This window comes from Lissotriton helveticus, chromosome 4_1, assembly GCF_964261635.1.
Source record: "Lissotriton helveticus chromosome 4_1, aLisHel1.1, whole genome shotgun sequence".
Lineage (NCBI taxonomy): Eukaryota > Metazoa > Chordata > Amphibia > Caudata > Salamandridae > Lissotriton > Lissotriton helveticus.
In genome coordinates this window covers 923,844,848-923,868,729 of record NC_136063.1, presented here as the reverse complement: position 1 = coordinate 923,868,729, position 23,882 = coordinate 923,844,848, and positions in this window count along the sequence as shown.

Genomic DNA, 23,882 nt, shown 5'->3' with positions numbered 1-23,882 from the left:
AATCATACACGGAGCACCCGTCATCCGTGCTTTCCACTTGCTCGTCGTGCGTCGTACATTGCCACGCAGTCACAACCACACAGGAGAAGGTATTCCTACTCACATGGCTATCTCCATAAAGCTGACAAACTGCTGGAAGATGATGTTTAGGCTCTTGTGTGTTCTTTCCAATAAGACAGGATCATCCACATGGAGTAATGCAGGTACATTTTTCTTGCCTTCCTGTGGTCAATTTGTGGCCTAATGGTTAATTTCTCTTACACTTTCTCTGATGACTAAGAATTTCACCATGATCCTAAGTTTGCATTCAGGTCTTTTTAATGATTACAATTTTGAAGGATCTCTCAAGTAAGTCAATTTTTCTAACATATTTTTCAAAATGTGATAATAGTGTGTTAATGGGACAAAAGTGGGATTGTGAAACAGCATTTTAGTGATAAGCAATATTTTTATTGGCAGTCTCAGTAAATGTTTTGTTAAAATGTACCCTGCTATAAAGACCAAAGTAACATATCTTCAAACGCTCAGGGCCTGATTTAGATCTCCGCAGACAGGTTATTCCATCGCAACGGTTAACGATATCCGGTCTGGCAAAATATAAATTCCATAATATCAGATGGGATTCATATTTCAGTGGACAGGATATCAGTCACCACTGTGACGGAGTAACCTGTCCACTGTGAGCAACATCAGACCCTCAGTTCCCAATGGTACAGTTGTTTAAATTGCAATAATGTGACATCTCATTTTTTAATTAAATTTCATAGACATGCTTTTGCATAGTTAAATACTTTATCAATAATTGCCTTGTGGTTCTCCGGGTCTCAGCCAGAAGATTGATGGTTTAAGATCTAAAGGCGCTATGCTCACATTTATGGTTAAAGTTCTGATCATATTACAACACCTTGTCCAAACATCTTCTCTGTCTGTCCATCGGTCTCTCTCTCTCTCTCTCTCTCTCTCTCTCTCTCTCTCTCTCTCTCTCTCTCTGTCTCTCTCTTTGTATCTCTTTCTCTTTCTACCTATTACACATTCTCTAAGTGATTTAGTTGGCAACTTGCTATTACTTATGAAGCTGAATTGAATCCCATTTTTGAATCATTTGTTATATGGGTGTCTTAAACCAATTCAATAGTCTGCGGATCATAATCTAGCGGTTAAGTTCTCTGTCTCGGGCTAAAAACTCAAGTCGAGCAGTCTCCAAGGTTATTTGCCTGCTTAGTGGTCTGCTCCATCATAACGGATTGTGAACATCTGTCCAGCAGGAGGAAAGTCAATTACTTTGACATTTCAAAAACATAAACTTATTTTTCGGTAATGGAGGAGGAGTTAGCTTGCAGTCACTGATAGAGACTCATTGAATCCCATTTTGTATTGTTGATTATTGATATAGTATCACTTGTGGTATAGTCTTGTGTATTGTGAGAATAGTAAGGAAGAGTTGTTTTAATGATATGCTAATTGTTTTTTGGGCAATCTGTCAGGATTTTCTTTCAAATACGCCATTCCCCAAATGACAAAATATCTTCTCCCTTTGAGTCTTTTTGTATTTGCTCTCTCCAACCCATCTCTCTCTCTCTATTTCTTCCTCTCTCTATAGCTTACATTCTCTAAATGATGTACTTATCATCTTGCTATACACCTATGATGTGTCATTGAGTTTGATTTTCAATTTGTATGTCAGACATTTGATTTCATGCTGCTCAGCAGAGCATCGCTCCTGGTCTATTGTTCAAAGTCCCTTGCTTATGAAGGTTAGGGTGTCAAATCAAACTGTCCTGATGCCCATCACATGCTTAGAGGTCAATTTAATCACCATGGGGCATATTTATGACATTTGTAGAGCAGCGCAGCACAGCAAGATTTTTTAAGCAATTGAAAACCACACAAATGAGTGAACAGTAAATAAATGTAATCCTACAACAATTGCAATTTTAGTTTAGTTGCATTATAAAAAGTAGTATAATGATGAGCAAATAATGTATTTGGTAGTCTCAGAAAATATTTTATTGATATATGCTATGCCATAAGAAAACAATTACTCTTTCTAAGTGATACAATTGTCAGTTTACAGAATTCCATTTTCAAATCGATTGTCCTTTGAATGTTTAAGGTAACTTAATAGTGGGTCACTTCTCTTCTAGTGTTTAAGTTATCTTAATTTTCACCTCTGGGGTAAGTGTTGCAATTTTGCCGTCGCTGTGTTTGTGTGTCTTATTGGAGCTCCATTCAATGGCAAGATGTTTTAAAATGTTTCCAATTACTCAAGCGTTAATAAACTTCATCTAACAATAGTGTGTTCAAAGTTTTGTTTGTTAATGAAGCGCAGTAATATTAGGTAAATATTTTTGTTGTACCTTTTTTTAAATATCCATGCCCTGAAGAGCAAATTAACTCCTTCAACATCTTCCTATTGCAAACACATAATTACTTTTTTGCTACTGGGAGAACAGTTATCAGAAAGTCTGCTATCAAGGCTCATTGAATTCCACTTTTAGATTCTATTGCATGTCCAACTCGAACTGATCAAAATAGCAGCTCCTTCACCTCGTTTGTTTTTGTGTTCTGTAGGAAAAATCTTAAATTATTGGGTACTAGTTCATAAATATAAGAATAAGGAAATTATTTAAGCCATGATTCAGTAAGGAAACATGCGATCATCTAATTTTGTTGAATTAGATCACTGATCCGATAACAATGGGCAAGGACAGATATAGAGATACATAGCATAGCCGGAAGAACTTTTATTCCCTATGACCGATGAAGAATTTCGGAATATTTTCAGTGAGAAAGCAGTACAGCAATGAATTCCTCATATTGTTTACAACTGTGCAGTAGACCTCATTTGACAAACTAAAATGCCCCATGAATAAATCTATCTATTGACACCCGTGGAAGACAACGCATTTGTAGAGCATCTGAATGGAAAATTTGCAGAAGAGATTTATTCAGCTCTTTGCATTCCTTGCAGATGCCCCAATATTCTCCATTCCTGAACTGGATGAGTAGTACAGCCTGTGTGTGGACTATAGAGAGATGAATTCACCCACTATAGAGGCAGATAGCCAATCCTATTCATATCTGTTATATTGGATCAGGTTAAGAGGTATTTTTGAAAACGGATCTACAAGGAGGAAAACACCTGTTTCACACAAACACCAGGGCGATGAGGGGCAGATGGCTTTTTAACCAGACACGGGCATTTTGAGTACTAGATGAGGCAACTTCGGTTATGTCATGCACAACCCACTTTTGTGTACTTCATTAATGATGTGTGCTATGACATTCTAGAAACATACATTGTGATCTACTTAGAAAGCATTCTGGTGTTTTTGGATATCTTGGGACAACGTTAAATCCACATGATGGAGGTTTTAGGGTATGGACTTGCACACTAACTTAGAAAAGTGTGTCTTTAGAAAGAACAGCGTCATCTTTTGGGTTTTAATGTTTCTGACCAAGGTCTTCAAATGCAACCAGAGAAGATAAAGGGAATAAAGGGGTGGTCTTCATCAACCTCAGTAAAGAGAGATTCAGTCATCTTTAGGATTTGCCAATTTTGATCTTCATTTTGTGAAGGAATTGTATAATACTGTGGTATGTATAACCAGTTTGACCAAGAGAGGGGTACCATTTAAATGGGAGAAACAACAACATTTTTTGCTTAAAAGAGGTATTCTCTACCACATCAGTGTTGCTACATCCTGACTACCCTATACCATTCTTTGTAGAGACAGATCCAATAGGGCCCTTTTCACAGACACCAAGACACCAAGAAACATCTTACATGCACCCAATAGCATGAAATGTCAGAAATCTATTTATAACAAAGAGGAAATATGCCATATATGACCATGAGTTCTGTCAATTATAAGATCATTTTGTGTACTGGTAGATATTTAGAAGGCTCAGCTGGCCCTTTTTCATGCTTTTCTAACGTTATTACTTATAGACCAGGCAACATAAATGACAAAGCAGAAGCATCATCTACACATATGAATGAGTGAAATCAGCCTAAAATGTAATATGACAAAATGGAGATCCTACTTTTGGTACCCAATATTAGTAGTAGAAACAAGCTTTATTTCGATATTTTGCACGTATCTTAAAAAGCATTACAAACACACATGTATATATAAAAAAAAAAAAAAGAATAAGTACAATATAAAAACATTTCATTTCATGATTTACATGCAACCGATATGGGCAGTAGAACAGGGTATGCAATTTACTAGTGGTATACTACTAATAGCTTAAGGGATCTGATCCGCCAGGCCCAAGCCAGGAATTTAGCTAGACAGAAAGCAAACAAGGGGCGGGGGTCAGATCTTAAGATGCGTAGAGCCTCAAGGTGAGATCTGGTTCCGAGACTCCTACACAAAGGTTTTAGCCAGGTGCTGCGCGGGGCAATATAGGCTGGGCACTCAAAAAGTAGGTGGGGCACAGACTCTGGCCTGCTGGTTCAAAAAGGACAATATAAAGATAAATGCGATGATAACCTCCAGCTGGCAATCAGTCTACCCACTGGCAATAGACCCAACCTAAATTTGATGTAAAGTGCCCTGTCCCAAGATTTACTAATTTGGTCCAGATATGGTTCATAGTAAGGGACATCTTTGAACAAAAGAAATTCAACAGAGGTTCTACAGAGGGTGGGATTACAATTCCTGGCATTCGTCACCCATGACCAATACAGCGTCTTAAGTGTCTGTTTAGGCGGGGCAGATCTATTTGCCCATGCATCCTCAAGGCCATATTCTGTAAGGAGACGCTTAACTTCCTTAAGCCAGCGGATCTTGGACCAACCTGGGGTTAAGAGCAGTTCCTTTAGCCCATCAGCATAACTAGACATTTCGGGTACCCTCCAGATGCGTGCCCATAGGAGAAGGGGGCGCAACCTTGCCTGATCACCTATTGGGCGAGTACCTGCGTCTAGAAGGATTGGGAGGGCAGGAGTGCTGTGCGGCAATCGCATAAGGTCTCTGTGAAATTTGTTTTCCACTCTGGTCAAAAGGTCTGTGTTCTGAAAGCCCCATAATTCAGATCCGTAAAGGGCTGCACTCACTCCCCTTGCCCTGTAGATGTCCAAAACAGGACCGATGGGTTTGAGAACTGAGGCCCGTTGTTCTTTCATGAGTGCCCCTACCACCTTCTTACGGCCCAGTGATGCCTTTTGTTGGTGGGGTTGCCAGCTCATTGTATCACTTAGACGAATGCCCAAATAGTCAAACTCCTTTACCCTTTCAAGTGGAACAGAATCCAAAGATGGTGGAGTGACAGATTTCGTCCGGGCATTCATTACCAGGAACTTGGTTTTGGTAACATTTATAGATAGACCCCTTGCGTCACAGAAGTCCTTAAAGCTGGTAAGGAGGCGTTGCAGACCTGCTGGTGTTTTTGAGATCAGGAGGGTGTCATCTGCGAAGAGGAGAGTAGGAATTTTCCTACCAGCCAGGGAGGGTGCGTCAGCAGGATGTTTAAGAAGATGCTCCACCACTCCATTGACATATAGGGAAAATAGAGTGGGGGCAAGCACACAGCCCTCGCGGACTCCCCTATTCACAGGGATGCGAGGTGTTTTTTGGCCGTGGTCTCCCCACCTGATCTGAGCAAAATTATCCTCATGTAATTGGATGAGCATATGTAGTAAGTACTGAGGAATGCCCATTGCGTCCAGTACACGCCACAGTTGGTCTCGTGGAACTAAGTCAAATGCAGTGCGTAGATCTATAAACGCAAGGTACAAGCTGCTTTTACCCTGGACGACCACTTTCCAAAGGATCATTAAGAGCCGAAATGTTTGCTCAATTGTGCCAGTGCCTGATCTAAACCCCGCCTGGTAGTCCGAAAGGATATTATTGTCCTCCATCCACTGCTGGATCCTCCCTAGGACTACTTTACCCGCTATCTTCTGCGTGGAATCAAGCAAGCTGATTGGGCGATAGTTTGCGGGGTCGTCCCGAGACCCTTTTTTATAAATAGGGACGACCTCCGCTCCCTTCCATGAGTCCGGGAATGCTCCACCCTCCAGAGCAGCATTCAGAAGTGCGGCAATTAGACTGCTCCATTCTCGTGTATTAGTCCTTAATAAGTCGCCTGGGATACCGTTGGGCCCCGCAGCCTTATTCGGAACCAGACATTTAATTGCCCCCTCAACTTCCTTGATTGAAAAAGGATCAGCATCGATGTAAACTGTGCTGTTGAAGTGGGAGCGAACACCAGGCAGTTGGATCGTGGGGTTGGACGTAGAACACCCAGTTTGGGAATAAAGCTGGAAGAAATGAGCAAACCACACCTCCCCAGTAATGTTACAAGTTAAGAGGGAGGCATCGGGTTTGGTCTTCAGTCTCACCAGATCCCAAAAGCCCTTAGAGTCTTTCCTGTAGCTCGCCTCTTTTAGGTCGGTCCAAAATTGTGTTTCGTGCTCAACTCTAGCCGTAGATAATGCCTTCCGGTATCTTTTCCTGGCAATTTTTATAAGGTTGGCATCCTTGGATTTCACTGCTCTGATAAGTTCACTTTTTGCAGCGCGACAGGCAGGGGTAAACCAGGATGCACCACTTTTTGGAATACTTTTTCCTTTCCGCCTCCCAGCTTTTGGGGCGATAATGAACAAATCTCCCAGAGCTTTGGTTGTTTCAACGAAAAGTTGTAAAGCATCCGTATTACCAGGACACGTGGCGTCAAGCCCTACTTTTGCTTTGGACATTATTGAGTTTGCTAAGGACATTTTCCCTTCATCCGCAGCAACTTTACTCCATTTGAGCCTCCTTCCACAGTTCGAAGGACACACTTCATGAGTTGACTTCCATAAGTGAGGGGGAGAGTTTAACTTCGAGCGCCTCCAAGGGGAAGACAGTGACAGTGCTAGAAGATTGTGGTCACTATCGACCGTTGTTAAAACCTCCATGTCAAGCAGGTAGGCCCAAAGCTTATAGTTGAGGAGAATGTAATCGATCCGAGAGGTGTGACCGGCCCTATTGAAAGTGTGTGCCCCATTGGGATCAGATTTGGATCTGCCATTAGTTGCCCTTAAACCAAATTCCATACAGAGGGCATTAAGATCTATGGCCCCCTGTGACCATTTTTTGATAGGGTTAAGTGTTAGTAGGGGGATGCCTCTCCTAGTGTCTTCCTCCCAAGTGTCTAAAATGTCCTCGCTAGTGAGAGGCTCAAATGAACAATTAAAATCCCCTGCAAGTAGGACAAGAGAGTTGGCATTGCAAGTTCCAAGTTCTTCTTCAAGGCCTGTCTGTGACAACATGGATACACCACCCCTTGCCCCCCTTAGATAGACATTAAATATTTCCAGATTTCCCCCCCCCAGACCTTTAACTAATAGTCTCTGTAGATCGAGGGAGTTTGTGGGTAAGTGCCTGATGGAGAGGCCCAAGGAAATTCTAACCCAGATTAAGAGGCCGCCTGAAGGGCGCCCTTTAGATCCGGATGATCGAAGAGCAGGGACAAAGTATGTGGTATAACCCACCTTATGACAAGGTTCAACGCACCAAGTTTCCTGCAATAAACAAATCCCAAAAGATTCAACAACGAGGTTCCAGTCGGGGATATTAAGATTACGTGCAAGGCCTGCTACGTTCCAACTCAAGATCCGGAGCGCAGTACCCGCAACAATGTTCCCAGTAGCCCTCGCTCCCGAAGGTGGATCAATTACTAGGAGATTAGGCTCAGGGTTCCTATCTGCAGGTGGCGACATAACATCCGCTATAAGATTATCCGCTTTGGGATATGACCCTGTCCCAGCTATAAGTTTGTCTTCCGTGGAAGCTAATACAGGAACTGCCCTATCACAATGAATTTGACTGAGTGGGAGTGGGGGCGACCATAATGGAGAGTTAAACTGGGACGAGATAATTAATTGCGGTGCTACCTCCTGGGTAGCATTGCTCGTAAGCTCCGTGTCAGTTTCTGCATATAGGCTAGAGTAGTCAGGTGGATAACAAGTGGGAAGGTGGAGAATTGGAGTGTTGGGCAATGCCCCATCGGGTATTACCAATTCGCACAGGACAGGGCTACACACAACTATACTTCTCTCAGGAATTGGTAAAACCAGAGTTACTGGTGGCAATTTGGTCTCGGCGTCATGGGCTATAGAGGGAAGCAGAGAGAGTCAGTCTACCTCCTCTAAACAGCCAAATCTGTTTGCGATTGTTGTTCCCTGTCACCTCCTGTTGGAATAATGCCAATCCCCACTCACCCCTCCACGAGCCGGATATCGGGGGTGTGACCACTCACCGACATAATTTTGGGCAGGACGCGGGGGGTAAAAGAAGGTTAAGGATTGTCCTCTCCAATGTTCCAAGAACTAATATGTTGTGCTGTCTGTGGATCTTCAAAAGAGACCACAATACAGTCACCTTCGATAATTTTACGTGAGGGTCCTATCCAGGGAACTCTGCGCACCATTAGGACTTTGCTTCTCAGGTGCCTTGGGAGCTGCCTATTAGTGTTCAACCAATGGATAACCTTGTTTTTGAGGGACCAGTAGTTTTCTTGGATGGAGCTCCCCAGTACGGGAACACCCGTTAATACTACCACGAAGGGCCTTGTGTCAGGGGGTAGGTCTATATACCCCTGCGAAAATTTTCAGCATTCCGTAGTCCCTGCTTAGTAGAGTGATTATAATTAGTTGTGTTCGCCCTTTGGGCAACAGCCTCTTTAGTGGATTTAGTTGGCTGTTGTGAGGACTGTGGAGGTGACTTGGCAGTGGAATTGGTGGATTTAAGATCAAAGCCTTTGGTGCGTGGTTTGGGTAATGGCTTGCTAGAGGGCAATGCAACTGGCACTAGATGGTAGATTGAGACGGACAGAAATTACACGTCGATATTTCTAGGTAATGTATGACACATAGACAGGTGTAGTGTTTGACAAGTGCAGTTTAATCAGCACTACATCATCATTGTCACATCGGAAACCGCTTCATTAATCAGAGTCCATGTCTCTAGCTGCTCCTGTCCAGTTGCCGTCACTGTGTGCAGTTCAGTAAATCAGCACCATAGGTCAGTGCTTACGTCCACGCACCACATTGCGCGATTGTTGTGCCTGGCTTTCAGATTCCCTGCTGGGGCCTGACTCTGCATGGCTGCGCCTGCCACTCCTGCGCACCTCCGGAACTGGTGTGCTACAGCCACTCCTGCTGCTTGACCCCTCTGTCTCCTCCACACCCGTGTCACCAGCATTGCCAGTGTTAGTGTTAAGCATCTGCTCCACCGCAGACGTCACTCTCCCCATGCCCCGTGTCAAGTCTGTGCAGCAGTGCACTACTGCATCCTGCATGGAAATAGAGCGTCTGCACAGTAGTGAGGTACTAGTTGCAAATCTATTCATTGCCTTAGTTTGTTGGCGCATATACTGTCGATCCCTGGCACGCTGCAGATGATCCCTGTCCAGCTTTTTCGACAGTACTCCCATGTAAGTGGAGCTGTCTGTAATCCCCTTTGCAATTTGATCCAGACTTGATGCAATGTGGCCTATGCCCTTGTCCAGGTTGGACATTTTACTGTTCATGCAGCGGACCTGCCTATGCATGGCTAACAGTGCTTTGGCCTGCTGGCGCTGTACCTTCACCATTGTGCCCTCCAGGCCACAGAAGATGCTCTCCCCTTCCTGCCCCTCCCCACCCTCACCTGCCCTCCTGCCAAGAACACTGGTGCGCGCAGCGCCTGCTGCTGTCGGTGGTCTTGCCCTGTCAGCCACAGGTGCATTCCTTTGGGGGATATCATCCTCATCCTCCGAATCAGAGGTTTGAAGGATCCTCTGAGGGGGCTCCTCATGCCTACTTGGCCCTCCCGGCATGGACACCCTGGACCTCGCAATGGGTGTGTTTGTCAGTTCAGGAGATCCGAACAACAGAGGGGAAAGTGGGACAGGTGTTGTGGGTCGGTCTGGTGATGAGGCGGCCTGGGTGGTGTCGTTGCCTCCTTCTACCGTGCTGTGACCAGATTGTCTCTTCTCTTTCTCCCCTCTCTTAGGTGCTGTTGCCCTCTCCTCCCTTGGTGGTGCTGAACTGCGTGAGGACTCTCCTGTGGAATGAAATTGACATAGGGTCAATGTTGTAGTTCCTCTGTGTGTAGTTCTTAAATAAATTGTCTACACATCTTTTCCCAGTGCACATTGTGTCTTTGGTGATGTGTGTGGCATGCCTTGCAGAGTCATGCGGTGGATGCCTTGCATATATGTATTCATGACTGCGTCTACCATGATGCATTGCTGACACCGAGTATGAGTTGTTATGTAGTATGATGACTCTACACAGTGGGGTACGGGGTCAGGTTGATGGGTGTGGATAAGGGTACATGCCTCTTACCTTGTTTTTTTGTAGCTTTTGCTGTGCTGTCCAGGTCTCCTATCCCATGGATGCATTCTGGCTCCATGGTGGTTTCTACAAGCTCCTCAATCGCTGTCAGCTTAGGGGCTTTGCTCCTGCCATCTCCAGTCTCACCAGCATCCTTTTTCTGGGCCGCAATCTTCTTTGTTGTCACGATGCGCAGGTCATACCACCGCTTTTTTATGTCCTCAATGTCCCGGTGGGTAACACCAATGGCATTCACTTTGCCCTGTATGGAAATCCAAATGTTCCTCTTCACAGTCTCTGCAACATGCAGAGACTGCCTCCCGAAAATTTGGCTGTAGTGGCTTGACATTTCCTCTACAGCCACCTGTAGTTCCTCTGGGCTGAACTTGATCTTCCTTTTTCTCTCCCCACCATCCTTTTGGCCTTCAGTTGACTCCATCCTGTAGCACTGCTTGCCTGTGGATGCTCTGCTCCTCTCACCTCTGCTGAAATGTTTGTTCTGTTGGTTTGCACCTGCATGGGTGTGGCCACTCCCAGGTACTGGGGTGGAGTGCTTCAATCTGATTGGTTGGATTCTCAGGGCCTTGGTTGTGGGGTGTGGAGAGGGTCCCTAATTGGTTGGCAGGCTCACATGGCTGTTTTCAAACTCCCGAATCGGTAATTACCGATTCGGTAAAATCCGAATCGGTAGATTCCGAATCGGATTTATCCGAATCTGTAAATCCCATTCATTCCTATGGGCCAGGAGGCCCATAGGAATGCTTGGGTTTCACCGACTCGGAATTTACCGACTCTGTATTTTCCAATTCTGTAATTACTGATTTGGGTTACCGAGTCATACCGAATCGGTAACTTTTACTGATTTTTTACCTACATTCCATTTACCGATTCTGAAATACCGATTTGGTATGAGTCGGTATTTTTGAATCGGTAAATGGAATTTACCTACATCTGGCCCCAGAACTCCATCCAGCGAGGGTAGCTGAAGTGTCCAGTACTCTGTAGCTAACTGGATGTTGCTGGAGTCATGAGTCCTTCTCCTTTTTGTTTCCCTAGCGCAGGCAAACAGGAGCTCATTTTGCCCCTTGGAGAGCAGTTCCAAGTCCTCAGTTCCAATCAGAAGTAAAGAGCCAGTAGTCTTCTTTATTCCAGCAGGGCCTACTTCTTCAGGCCTTGTTTTTCAGTGTCCAGGAATGTTCTGAAAAGGTGGTGCTGGTGCAGTGTCCTTTTTATGCTGTACATTAGTTGGTGTTTGGATAGTTTTCCCTACCCAATCTTGGCTACTTTCTTGCCTATGAGCATCTCCTTTGCAGTACTTCCTAAACCCTTCTACGCCATGAGTGTTTCTGGTTCTTTCAATAATCTCTTTCCGGTTTGGATGAGGTATTTTCCCCTCTGACAGGCCCCAATATGGTTCAACCTCTAGCTCGGTTTTAGTATCAACGGGCCCAGGAATCCTTTACAAATGTATAGAAGACCCATTTTGCACCTGAAATTCAAAAGAAGTAGTATCAATAATGTCCTTTATTCTGCCAACTGTTTCTACCTCCTCATGTATAGCTCCTCATCAGTCGTTAATTATTGACAGCTCCCCAGCCTTTCTGAGTCCAAACAATTGTCCTATTTTTGACTTCTTGATAGTTCTTTGTAATATTCCATTCATTACATGGATATACGATGCTCTAGACTATAATTTTGTTTCATAGAATTAGAAAAACCCTGATTTCCCTCATATATGCTAAGCACCCACATCACACACATATTGAGTTTGGAGACAACATTTAGTTTGCCAATCTAATTGTTTGAACTCCAATACATTCATGAGTGCACATAGAGAGGAATTTCCATCTTGTGTATTCATAATGATGCAAGCACTGCATTATTTTCATCGAATCAGTCATGGAACCCAAATGAATGCTTTCATTAATTAGATGCTGCCCTGCCAGTAACCCGACACTCAATTTAGTTGTATTCCACCAACCACCCATAATGGGGCACCGCTTAGGGTAAGTAAAGACAGCCTTTTAAAACAGTTTTTTAAAGACAGATTTAAAAAGAGGCAACTTTTCAGATCCATGAAGGACATCAGATATTTTTCTATGTTTTACCAAATTACAGGCAGCGTAAAGGCATATCTCCCTGGATCCTTTGCAAAATGTCTTACATGTGTCTATTCTTCAATATAGTATCTTTAAAATGCACCTTTATAAACAGCATTCACCAATTCATAGTGTAGTATTTGGCATGGTATAACCATCACCACTTCTCACTACTTATAAAATAGGGATTAATCTTTGTGTCTTCTACTTACTACTTGTCCTCATCAGATCAGACAACATCCTGATGATACTCTATAAAGGAACCACACACAGGATAAAACATTTCAAGGACCAAAAAGTCAGAATGCCTATATCATTGAATATGGAGAAATGACCCATGGGCAACTGAACATGAAAACTACTGTATTTGGCCAATTTAGATGAGCCTGACTCAAATATCCAGGAGGGAACCTTAAAGGACTATTGGCCAAATGTATGAAACCACTTTACATTCGCAAAAGATCCAAGTTGCAGAATTGGGCCTTATGCTGCAGCAAAAATACCTTTTGATGTGTAGAAAACCCAAATGGTGAATCAGTAACACGTCACTGAATCGTAATTTCAGTTTGGGACTACATACTGAATCAGTATTTGGAAGGGACAAGGTGAGGGCGTCCTTTTGAAATACTTATTCACAGTGGGATGTATTCATATTTTGCAACCTGTTACACTGGATATTTCCCCAAACATTTTGCCTTCTTACTTGATATTTGTTGAACTCGTTATTTTTGGCATTAGGACTCTGTGCACTTTAACCCTGCTAACCAGTGCTACAGTGCTTGTGCGCTCTCCATAAAACATGGCAACATTTAACTACACCTATTTGGCACATTTAATTTACTTGTAAGTTCCTAGTAAATGATACTACCTTTACCCAAAACCTGTAAATTAAATGTTACTAGTGGGCAGCAGCACTCATAATGCCACCCACTCTAAAACATGTCTCATGCCTGCCAAGGCAGCATGTGTGTGCAAACTGCCATTTCGACCTCGTAAAATATACCTTTTGACAGACATGAATCTTCCTTTTTAATACTTAGAAGTCACCTCTAATGTAGGGCCTTAAGGCTCATAGTGCAGGGTGTATTTTATTTATAAGGTAAGACATCTGTACTTGAGTTTTACATATCCTGGCAGTGAAAAACTCCAAAAGTCTTTTTTCAGGGCTGTAAAGCCTATTTCTCTCACTGACTAACACTTGGTTACCCTATTGCATTTAATTAGTGCTAACTTCAGATTGGGAATAGATAAAGAAATGCTCTTTACACTCAAATGAATTGTAATTTAAATCATCTTTAATGATGACTTCAGATTGGGAGTAGATAAAGATATGATCTTTGCACCCAAATGAATTGTAATTTAAAAAATCTTTAATGATGAAGTCTGGTTTTAAGTTACAATTCTGAAACTACTACTTTTAGAAAGTTAAACTTTTCTGGTCACAACCAACTATCGCTTTCTGGCAATGGCCTTTGCCACATGACTGTAAACAGCTCTCCTAATGGGGTTTGTTTATTGCTTCCGGACAGTGTGAAAAAAGAGGCTTAGGTAGGACAGAATGGTCCATCCTGACAGGATGGCTGGAAAGGGGTTGTACCCACCCTCACTTACAATTCAAAATATATAGCACACACAATGGAAACTAGCACTAGGCCTTCCCTGCCTTTTGTCACCCTAGACAGTTTGGAGCTTGGACCAGGGTAAGGGGAAGAAATGACCAGAAGGAGTTTTGGGGTAGGTCAGTATAAAAAAAGTCACTGGACAACTTTTTATGTTAAGCTGGGTTTATTTAGGTATAACAAGCACCGCCGAATCCACCATCATGCCCTGTTCTGCCAACCGCTAACTGTCTGTCTCAAAACCTTGTCTCCCGCATTCCACCACCTCATGTTCAAGGTATCCATGGATACCGCAATACCACAGTCAGGTTATCCCCCCACACAAAGTCTTGCACCATGTATAAAAAGAAGACCTCCACTCATCAGAACAGTCCTGAACCCGTGAAAGATTGAGAAGGACTGCCCTATTGCCAGAAGCACTGATGCTTGAAGGACTGCCTTGCTATCTGAAAAAGGAATCATAGTCCTTCTTGTCTTGATCACAGGCTACCCAGAGTGACACCAAGAGCTAGTTGGATGACCTCTTATTTGAGCTACAGGGACACAGCATGCTTCTAGAGGCCTCCGTGATAATGCTCAGCTGACCAGTACCAAGTGGACCTGCCTGGACTTGTCTGAGACCTGCTACTGGCCTCTGTTGAGGTGAGTACTAATCCCCAAGAAGGTCCCCCAGGACCTAGATCCCTTTCTGACATAAATTAGAGCTGCTCCTAAAAGAAAAGGTTCAAATCCTGAAGTGTTATCTCCTTGCAATGATGGCCAAATGCTAAACTCCACTGAGACCTGCTCTTCGTGCTGACAGAGACCATCCATGGCAACGCGAGACATGCACTTCATACTACAGTAAAGAATGCCTGGCTGACATGAAGCTCTAGTGCTGACGCAATCTTTGTGCTACAGATACGCATGTCTGCAACGCTCAACTTGCTCTTTGTGCCAAGAACACCCTCCTGATAGTCTCCTTTAACATGAGTGGAACTCTTAGCACCAAGACTTGAGAAAGTAAAGTTTCAGCTGGACTAACCTGGCCTCTGTATCTGGTCAGTGCTCCATAGCAGTTGGCCTGAACTTGTGACGTTTTCCTGATCTAATTTGACCACATAACCATGAGTAGCATTTCCTTCTTGGCGCTATTATCCATAAAAACTTCAAAATTCAATATCTCTGGTTCTACCGCTTTTATTAATTTTGTTGGCATTCATTTGTTTAAATGTTCTGTATTTTTTACATTTTTTGGGGGGTTTTCTTAAGTTGTGTTTGCACTTTATTACTAGTTACATGTTTCATAAATACTTTACACATTGCCTCTAAGTTAAGCCTGACTGATTTAGTGCCAATCTACCAGAAGGCTAAGCACAGTTTAATTTACAGCCTTCTGTGGTTCATCCTGAAAAGTATTGTGGTAGTTGCCTGACTGGAGCTTCCATCCCCTTCAGCCAATAACCCAGTTTCTTACCCGACTGAAATCCAGTCGTAAAAGATGAATGTTTTACAGACTACTGAAAGGTATTCAAGGGACCCTTCCTCTTTGTAAAATTTGAAAAAACATAATTTAATAGTAGGCAGTTGTCCAATGGGAAATGGGCTGTATTTTAAAGAGAAAATGCTTTATTTAAAATCAATCAACGAAAGAGTGGTCTGCTGACCACAGCAGTTCATCATCCCTGTGATGGCAGAGAGTCATAGAAGGGCGCAATTATGTGACCGACCTCATCAATATTAATGAAGTAAGTTGAACTGTGGCCCACTAAGATTCTGTTTATTGTGAACTGATCTATTATTAAATAGGTTGGTTCGCAAAATCAGAATGGATTGGGTAAAAGTAGATGCACGATTTACAACAATTTTTACTGACTTCATATTTAGGTTTCACCTACGCAGCGCGCATGCGCTGAATAGGAGAACTTTAGCAATCGATTCCCTTGTTCTGCCAAAAACTTGAACGCTTTGCATTGCTTTCAATGGCAATGCGTGCACATTAGGCGATTCCCTTGCGGGAGCAAGCTTTGAAACCATCTGTTTGTAATTAACAGATGGTTCCTGCTCGCTCCCACAAGGGAAACAGGCGTAGGCCCCCTCCTCTCTCCCCTCCCCCTGCTGCCTCCTACTCTCCTTGTCAAACTCTTTTTTTTTTTTTCTTCCGAGGCGCGCGCGCTTGTATACTTATGACCAGGAAAAGTCACTGAGAAAGACAATGCATTTAAAAAGTGCAATTCTAGTCTTTACCTGTATATGGCCTCCATCTCATTGCGGTACATAGCTCTGATCAAAAGCCGATTCACGTTTGCCAGCACCGTCATGAAGTCCTTTTTGCTGACCGCAGTGCCGGTCCGTAGACTGTGAACGCTTCAGGGCTGAGTAAAACCTTCTCTGTGTGCTCTCCGTAAGGCTGCAGGTAAATTCCCTCCAAGGCGGTAGCAATCCGCAAGCCGTTACCCTGAAATGCCAGCCAAAAAGAATACAGTTGTTAAGAAAACTGCACAGTTAACTTAAGGCTAGTTATGAACACAGAGAAAGCACACAGGCTGTTACAAAATAGAGATTGGTTATTGGATTAAGGTGTTCGTTAGGAATGGACTAAATTCTAATGGTGCAACAACACAAATCTCTTTACCTTCAATCTTAAGCTGCTGAAAACAGTCAAAATCTCCACATGAAAGAACGGGGGCTAATGGGAAAATACTGGGGAATTGGATCTGGAATTACCGATTTGCTGGTCATGCCTCATTCTCTGCTTCCATGCATGCTAACAGTATCACTGACCTAACCCACCCACTTAACGTCTAACTTGAAGGTTTTAAACAAGTTCTGACAGATCCAAAATTAAAAAATAAACCGGTGGAGCAACTAGCTCTTACTTCTGCAATTCTCTCCCAATTAATTAGAATAGATTGATTAACATTCAAACAATGTAGCTCATTTTCCTCTGGTGTCTGAGATTTTGGGTGGAAAGCCGGTAGGATATTCTTCTGCTCTAGGTAAAATGAAGATTTAACACTGAGTATGAAAGACGGTCCTAAAGCAAGAAATTTTTCCTCAAATATTCACAGGAAAGGGAACCTTAAGAATAAGGATCCTACGTCCCCTAATCTTCTTACTGATGTTACAGCCACAAGTAAAACAAGCATTGGCGTAGCCAATAGTTCTCGCCTTTGGGACCTTATAAATATTTAGCCATGCAACACTTGCTGTTGTTGCACCAAGGATATTGTGCTGGATAACTAAACTCTTATAAGGTCCCAAAGGCGAGACCTATTGGCTATTCCAATGCTTGTTAGTACATGCTCCTCAGGCCCAATATTTCAGTTCCTGGATATCTTTATAGATTAGACTGACTAATGTGTATCTATGTTGTCATACAGACTTTCCTAAACTTTACAATAGATTTCAATGACCCTTATGCTCACCTTCTTATCATTTAATACGATATACGACCACTTGACACTATTTTCTTTCATATGATTTCATTTTTTGATGATTATTCCCATATTGATCCTCTTTATTGGTAAACAATGGTTGGACAATTGTGAAATTCTTTAAATATTTGGCTTGGAAGCAATTTATGTTCATAATTGTGACATTTGTAATCATCATAATTAAGACTGTTTAAGAAATATCTCATGGGTATCCTTGATTTCTTAGTATCATACAAATATTGACATATAGTACAATTACTTAGGGCTATTAAGCTGTCTGGTGGAAGACTGAATGTGTCCACAGCTACTTGAAGTATGTGAACTAGGCCAAAAATCTCTGAAAAATGCAAGATCCACTCCTCAGTGAGAATATGGCATTCGATTCTAGGGTATTTATCATCTTTTAAGTTCAAAAAGAATTTTATTAATCATGAAATAAGGCATCAATACATAGTACATGAAAAGAAATGCGGAAAATAAGGGAAAGGGAAAGGGGAACAAAGAGAAAACAATCAGGATATACAATGCAAGAGAATAAGTGATAAAAACTAATCATGAGCAATAAGAGTGAATATAGGGAATTCAATAATCAAATATCAAAGTCAGGTATGGATGATAACATATCAGGTAATAATGCAGAAAAAGGGAGGAAATGCTAAGGGTTTCAGTGGGACTTGGAAACCTCCTGCTGGATGGGCCGTGGACAGAAAGAACGTGTTGTGCAATTATAGAGATACATCGTAACCGGAAGCCATAAGTCTGCACGCTTTGCTGCCATTTGGGCAGGGAAAACAAAAGCGTTATCAAGTCTATGATTGTGACAGACATTATACGACCACGCTTTAAGAGGGATGTTAAATGAAGCTTTCCAATTAGTGGTAATCTGTTGGAATGCCACAGCCAACAATAGGTCAACAATGCGAACATTTAGGTCGATCCCCTCCCAACAAGGTGAAAGGCTCCCTAGGAAAAGTTGAGTGTGAGACAGGGGAATACATGTATGGAAAATTACATTAATTTGAGCCCAAACCTGCAACCAAAAATCGTGTACAGGTTTGCAGAGAAACAACTTATGAAACAGGGTAGCGTTTGGTGAGGAGCAAGACCAGCAAGCATCTGAAACAGTAGAGAATTGCTTGTTTATTGTAAAAGGAGTGTGTAACAGTCTGTTGTAGATGAAAAACATAGACTGCGTCAAGGACGCTGCTCTAGATGTTTTGCAAACCTTTGCCCATATCTTGTCCCATAGGGATACCGGCCACGATGTAGCAAGATCATGTTCCCACTGCTCTTCCACCTTAAGCTTAGGTCTGATAGATGTATTAGTATGGAGGTATTTGTGAAGAACAGAGGTTTTATCGTGTATTAAAAGATATTTGTTATGCCAAATGGTGGATGAGAGGAAGTCAGCAGTGGTTGCTGGGGGAAGAGGATTGGAGGAGAGGAGGAGCTTGGCAGTAAATTTATGAATGGGAGTGGGAATCAAGGAGGGTTTACGCGAGAAGTAAAATGTATTCAGCAAAGGAGAATGGGGAGAGGAAAAGGCGATCAACCGTAACCACAAAGGACAAGGGGAAGTTGGGTCTTGCAACCAAAAGGAAGCTTGACGCAGCAGAAAAGCCTTTTGGTAGGCTGAAAAGTCCAGAAAGTTAACCCCCTTCAGAAGTAGGGCGGATTAATCTGGCAAGGGACATTCTGGATTTTTTATTATGCCACAGAAAGGAGGACAAGATCAAATTAATTTTCTTGAACAATTTAGCAGGGATGGGAACAGGGATATTGGAGATGGTGTAGAGAATTATGGGGGAAAGCATCATCTTAATGGTGTCAAGACGACCCCACCAGGACAAATAAAGAGGATGCCACCTAGCCGTTAGGTCAGTTATTTTTTGAGTGCATTTATTGAAACAAAGAGAAACGGTGTTTGAGATGGAGGGTGTGATATGCAAACCTAAGTACTTGATATGAGAAGGGCTCCAGGTAAAATTGGAAGCATCGAAATCCGGTTTAAAAGTGAATTTCGTCAAGGGCAAAATCTCACATATGTCGTTATTGAGATTGTAACCAGAGATTGAGGAATAATTCCGCACCTCCTCCAAGAAAGCGGGAATTGAGTCTGTGGGATTGGAGATGAAAAGTAAAATGTCATCCGCATAGGCTGCAAGTTTAATGGGCGACTCCGTGGTCTGAAAGCCATGTATGGTGGAATTCTGGCGAAGCTTGGACAGAAAGGGCTCTAAAGCTAGGTTGAAAAGGAAAGGTGAAAGAGGGCAGCCCTGACGAACCCCTCTACCGAGATCAAAGTAAGAGGATATCTGACCATTCGCGCAACCCGCAGCTCGTGGTGAGAATTCAGCAGCGAAACTAATGAAATAAATTTGGGGCCAAAGCCAAACCATCCGAGAGTTTAGAAACGATATGGCCATTCAACCCTATCGAACGCCTTTTCGGCATCGAGGGCAAGCGCTGCAAGGGAGTGCTGTAAATGCGATGACTTTGATAGTATATTAAATAAAAGTCTGGTGTTATCAGTGATGTACCGCCCTTTAACGAAACCAGACTGCTCTTCACCTAGAAGTTCAGGCAGCAGATGATCCAACCGTATCGCTAGCGACTTAGCGAAGATTTTATAGTCGATGTTCACAAGGGAGATGGGCCTATAATTTTTACAGTGTTTAGCATCCTTTTCCTCTTTGGGTATCAAACAAATGTGTGCGTCAGAGAAGGTCCCTGAGGAGCTACCTAGAGCGGCAAAAGTGTCTAGGAGGAAGTGAAATTTGGGAATCAGTAATTTTGAAAAGTGAAGGTAAAATTCTACGGTAAAACCATCTGGTCCTGGAGCCTTGTTGAGTTGAGATGCTGAAGCGCAGTAAGTAATTCCTTCTGCGAAATGTCAGTCTCCAAGAGGGAAAGATCGAGAGGGAAGTGAGCAGGTTTTTGAATAGTAAAAAGATGTGTGTGAGGGATTGGAGGGAGGGTTGGGTTTCAGAGGTGTAAAGAGTTTCGTAGAAATGGGAGAATGTAGTGAGGATATCAACATCTTTGTGCTGTAGGTTAGAGTTGGTGTCGTTGGTGTCGTAAATGGACTCAATGTTCATCTTATCATGCTTGACTTTCAGATAATTGGCCAAAGGTTTCCCTGCTTTATTCCTACCACCGTAAAACTTAGCACTTGATTATAGCAAATACAGGGAAGCGTCTTCCGTAGATTTGTCATTGAATTTCATCTTGGCAGCGACAAGAGCCGTCAGACTATCTTTTGAGTGAGAAGTGAAATAGGCGTCTTCCAATCTCTTAATGTCACAAAGAAGGCTTTTAGTGAGTTGACATGCAGTCCTACGCTTTTTTGCGACATACCCAATAATAAAGTAACGTGCTGCCGCCTTAAAAGCATCCCAAATAGTATGTTTCGGGATGGAAGGGGTATCGGTAAGCAAAAAAAATTCATCGAAAAAAGCAGTGAAGGAAGCGGTAAATTTGGGATCTAGAAGGAGGGTATTATTAAAGCGCCACCTTTTGGGCCCATTAGTCTTAGGGAGTACATCAACACTAATTAGAACAGGGGCATGATCCGATAGTAAAATCGGGCCAATTTCAGCAACAGTGAGTGTTTGAGCAAGAGTGTGGGATACAAAAATATAGTCAATGAGGGATTGGGACCGGTGTGAGGGAGAATAAAAAGTGAATTCCCGCAGAGTCGGGTTTCAAAGTCGCCAAGCGTCCACAAGCTTATGTTGGGAAATGGCTTGAGCAAAAAGCCTATGTGATTTGTTGGGAATATAAATGGCATCGGATTTCCTGTCAAGAAAAGGATCTAGGGGTTGATTGCAATCACCGGCAAGGATGAGATTTTCAGCCATGAATTGAGTGATGTACTGAGAAAACTTAGACCAAAAAAGGGGTTCACCATTAGTGGGAGCATAGACATTAAGAAGAGAGATTGGAACACCTCTAAGAGACAGTCTGACATGTGTCCATCTGCCGTCAGTATCTGACTCTTGAGAAATGACTGTGAGAGGGAGAGATCTACGACATAAAATTGTTACACCATTACGCTTACCATCTCCTTGTGAATAGAAAACCTCACCCACCCAACCTCTCTTAAGCTTTGCAGATTCTGTATCTGAAAGATGGGTTTCCTGGAGAAACGCTACATCAACATTCAATTTGGCTAGGTGTGACAAAATTCTTTGACGCTTAATTGGAGAATTAATACCCTTAACATTCCATGAAACTATATTCAATAACATACTATATAAAATAATCCATATGAAATACAATAGGCAAAATCAGGATAAAAGCTCATGAATAGAAATGGAAGGAGAAAGGAAAGATACGTAGTAGAGATGGAGAAAAGAGAAAGAAAGAGAAGACGAGTGAGAATGTAACAATATGCAGAAAAAGGGAGCAAGATGGAGCAGAGAAGAAGGCTCAAAAGGAACATACTGAGAGGAAAGAAAGCAGAAAGGTAAGTACAGTTTGAAAGTAAAAAGTTATCGCTCCTGTACCAACAAGGACGTTGAAACATAAGAGGAAGGGTAAAGAACAAAAAAGGGGAGGAGAGAAGGAAACAAAGGGAGAACATACCTACAAAAGGAGAAAACGAGAAGGTGCCGGAGGGGTATGGGGCCACATGGGCATGGTAACACATCCAAGGTCAGCTAGGCAGGAAGCTAAGGAGACATCATCAGACGGGGAAGGATTCCTGTGGAAGCAAAGAGGGGAAACGCGAGATTAAATTACAAACATAAGTCGGAAGAGAACGTGAAACAAGTAACAACAATACTACTGAAGTGAAGTAAAAGTCGAAAAACTGAACATTGTAGAAAGGTAGAACTTGATCAGAAGGGAGAACAACATGAAAAACCAGCTAGACTTCAACTCAGCCAGGGGAAGAAGAGGAAGGACCAGAGGAGTCCATGGCAGTAGTCTTATGTGCATTGATGAAGCTTTGCAGTCAGACTGGGTCTTCATACGTAGTCGTCCTGTTGTTGTAGGTGACTTTAAACAAACAAGGATGATAAAGGCCACATCTAGCACCCATGGAACGAAGGTCATCTCTCATGCCTAATAAGGCCTTTCGACGATTTGAAGTCACCTTTTCATAGTCCTGAGCGAAGAACAGAGAAGAGCTGGACCATGTTCTTCAAAATATCTTTTATTTGGTATTTCAACAACACCATAAAAGTACATAATTCACACTATAAAAACATTTCATTATGAAGAAGCAGAAAGAAACTAATCAAATATACAGTATTTGGCCACATCCAAATTTTCTCCATTTGCAATAACAAAGATCAAATTCATTTAGTAGACCTTAATCTTTCTGCAACCCTCAAAAAATTAATCACACAAAATAATGTCAGTGGGTCTTTTGACTCCTTTAAAAAAACAAGGGCATCTCTTGCTGATCTTAAATGAGCTTTTTTTAAAAAGGTGTATTAAAAAACAGCGTCTGGGTGCTTGGTAAAATGGGCGTAATAATACAAAAGGAAGAGTGTCCTGTGGAGATCGGTGATCGCAGCCACAGGGACCCTTTGACTCAACCCCATTAATGAATCCCGCAGGTTCAGATAAAATATGATGTAGCAAGTTGAGTCTAAAACGCGTTAGTAAAAACCTGTCATGGGGGTTGTAAACAAGGGAGAGATAGGGCTCCAACCCCCTAGACGGTTTCACTGTCATGTAGGCCTGTACGGTATGCTTACTACTGTCCCTCATTTCTCGTGACCGGGTGGTACGTTTGGAGAGCTTGTCAATTACTCTTACTTGATCTTGTTTTCTAATACTCTGTGGATTTGAAAACAGATTTCCAAATCCAATGCTTTCCAAAACCCCTTTCACGTATTTTAACCAGGGAATAGATATGCCTTTCTCACTCTTCAAGCAATCTGTAATAATCAACCGCAACAGATTGGCTTCCTGATTAACCCATAATTTTAGCCAGGCCATGAGGGGTCTGTTCCTCACCTTGTCCTCCAGGTATTTACAGCCAAGTTCCTCATGTACTATATATGATGGTACAGATTGGGGTACTTTAAGCAACCTCCTTAAATATTTGTTTTCCTTGGTCTGTAAGCTTTTACATTACCCATTCCCCATAACTCTGCCCCGTACACAACCTTTGCAACAGTGATCGAATTGTACATGGTCAGCATTTGTTCGGGAGCCCAGCGGCCCATTCTGCGCCCAAAATTCATAACCGCTCCCGAGCTCACTGCCAGCTTGCTGCAATGTTCGTATATCAACGGTTTAAAATTCAGATTTCTATCGAATAAAATGCCCAAATATAAAAAAGTCTGCACTTTTACCAGACTTGTAGCGCAAATTTTATAATTAAAATGTTTACCTATATGTTTTGGGCCTAGCTTTATTATATATGATTTTGTCAGGTTGGCAGATAGGTCAAGGCTAGACATGAACTCCACAAATCCGT